This window comes from Ovis canadensis, chromosome 16 (genome assembly GCF_042477335.2).
Source record: "Ovis canadensis isolate MfBH-ARS-UI-01 breed Bighorn chromosome 16, ARS-UI_OviCan_v2, whole genome shotgun sequence".
NCBI classification, from domain to species: domain Eukaryota; kingdom Metazoa; phylum Chordata; class Mammalia; order Artiodactyla; family Bovidae; genus Ovis; species Ovis canadensis.
Genome location: NC_091260.1, coordinates 14810405 through 14813221, shown reverse-complemented (window position 1 = coordinate 14813221; position 2817 = coordinate 14810405). Strand labels below are relative to the sequence as shown.

Sequence of the window (2817 nt, the reverse complement as noted above, 5' to 3'; positions counted from 1 at the left end):
GCTCCTGGGGACCATGCCCTCTGCCCTCCCCGATGTGGGGAACCATTACCCTCAGGCTTCCTCTACTTCCTAGCAAAGGCCCCAGGCTATCAGCCACTCGACCTGCAAAACCAGAATGACTTCTAGATGGTTTAGCTGCTGCTGGACGCCTGATCACAGTGTCACCTGAGTGTGTGCCCTGCTGGCTGAGAATTTCCTGGGCCTGAGTTAGCACCTGCCTAGCTTCCTGTCATATACCCTAGTGTTCAAATCTAGATTCCCACCAAGGGCAAAACCCCCATTGCACTCCCATACATCTCAGTGATGCTCAGCACTTCTTGCTCATCCTGGGTTTATCATGCCCAAGAACAGAAATAAAAATGTGGTGCATAGCAGTGAGACAGAGGAGGGTTCTAAGCAGATACCCAGAAAAAAACCACATATCTCAACTGGCAGTTTTCTAAAATATTGGCACTTGTGAGTACAACAGAAGAGGGCAGGGCATCACAATGCAAGGTCGCCTGGTAGGCGGGGTCGTTTTCACTTTTGATTAGCCCCTTGATCCCAAAGCTAGGCTCTGTCATCTCATGCTGTGTGCGCCTTAGAGTCTGCAGCAGAGTAAGGACACCACAGGGTGGAAGGGGCCTGCGAGCATGGCCACCCTGCAGCTGTAGCTACTCCAGGGTGAACCTTAAATCGCCCTGCTTCTCAGCCTGGGGCCTGAGACTGCTTGGCAGATGGATGGGGTCTGGTTTGGGCTTGAACTTAAAGATTCCATAATTAATTTCCCTGCAACATTTACAATCATGAAATCCAGCAGTCTGTCTGTCCATTTCACCTTACTAGAAACATAAATAAGACTAAGATAAAAACAGAGCATCGGTACTTGCCCATCCATCCTTGCAGCCTTGTAGATAAGTTCACAGTCTATTAATCTACATACTGTCCCTTCCTGGTGACCAGACCATGGTCACCTGATTGAAGAAGCAGGACTGGGGATGAGGACAGACTTTTTCCATCTTAGTATTAAACGCCTTTCCTTCCCAAAGTCTGAATTCCTTTAAAGTCTGGCTCATTCTTTTGATAAGACCCCCATACATGTGGGTCCAGTCAAACTTGCATGGCTGAGCAGACTACTGAAATAATATAATTAAGCAATTGCTAGTAAATGCTCTTGGGGATGAGGGGTGGGTTGGCAGGGCTCCTATTCCTTCTTGTTAAACTCTCTACCAGCCTGTGGTTGGATTGAGGCTGCCCAGAAAAGAGATGGTAAACTCAGTGAACATTCAGTGAAGAAGGCATTTCATAATCCCCTTTGCTAAAGACTGAGTGTCTGCGTTAGAGTCTTTGCAGAATGAAGCACTCTGTGTGAACGTGGGATGTACATTCCCCACTGCAAATTGAGGCTAATTGAGCAAACCTCTCCGACAGTTTCACCTTCCCTGTCACTGCGCTGCAGTGCACAAAGCTATTTCAGTGCGAGTGAGAGGGAAATTTGGCAAGGAATCTCGGCTTGCACTATTTAAATCTGGGAATGTCATTCAAGATGTTCTTCTTCTGTTTCTAGCGTAATGTTTAAACTCACAAAATGAGACTGGAATACTTAACATGAAGTTAGAATCAAGACAAATACACTTGTCATACTTAAGAAGTCACATTTCAGTAAGATGTGCCACCACTGGCTAAAAGCCACGAGTCTATCTGTATCCACACAATCAACTCGCGGTTGGCCCCAACAACGGAAAAGAACAGCACAGAGGCTAATCCAATAAAGCTAAATCACTGGGGATCTCTTATATAATTCTATCTTGTAGTAGAGCTTCCATCTTAATTTGCTTTGCTTACACTAATTTTCAAATTAATTTATGTTCTTGGGCAGCACAATAGAATGGAAATAATCCTGTTCTCAGAATTAACAGGCCCAGGCAACAGAGCAGTCTATTTCAACAACTCTTAGCAAATTGTGTAAATTTTCAGGGCCTGTTTATCCATTCTCAAGTGGAGACAGGAACACCTACTCTACTTGTTTTACAAGGTCTGTGTACATTCCAGCATCAGATGAGCAGAACCACTTAGAGCTGACCAGGATCACTTGCCAAAGTTAGCCTGTAATGAAGACGAGATGTCTGGGAACACAAAATGGATAATCCAACATTTAGATTACTAACAAGGGTACGCTGTCGTACACATATGTTGAGTTGGAGCCTCACATAAACCCTCAGTTGAGTTAAATGATACTGCGGTCAGAACAAGTTGACCTTTCTAGAGAGAAAAATCAAGCGAGGCTGCGATGATTCTATACCAAAGCACAACATATTGCTCAGGCCACCAACCTGAAACTGGATACTCCGTCTCTTCTGAAAACTGAACATTTAAAATTTTGTTATGGGGGAAACAATTCAGTAAAACCTCCCTGCTAAACAAAAGTGATCATTTCTGTGTTAAAAAAAAAAAGTATATGTATACCAAAACTCTATACTCATATACTCATGTGAAAATTGCTTCTTTGTAAAATATTATATAACCTCTACCATGATCTCTTACAGAAACACTGTACTTGAGGTTGTCTGGTTTTATGGAGAGATATTAATTTAGCAAAAGTTACTTTTATAAAATTGAAAGGAAAAAGACTGATACATCAGCTTAAGTTGCAGGAGTTTATGTAGCTGCTTTCTCTGTAGTTAAGAAAATGTGTACTCACTATACTTGGAACTTAATACCAGCTCATCTACAGAGCACCTTCTTAAAGACTGTACTAATGTAAGGTTTTGTAAATTTCTAAACTGTTTTAAATGGGATATTATCTTTTGCAATAAACTTACATATTTTTCCTAGGTT

At 42.5% G+C, this 2817-nt stretch overlaps 1 protein-coding gene across 1 annotated transcript in view; it reads right to left on the bottom strand.

The window, feature by feature from the left end:
* DOCK2 (dedicator of cytokinesis 2) overlaps positions 1 to 2817 on the bottom strand; it is a 474846-nt gene that overhangs the window by 240193 nt on the left and 231836 nt on the right. The window lies entirely within an intron of this gene.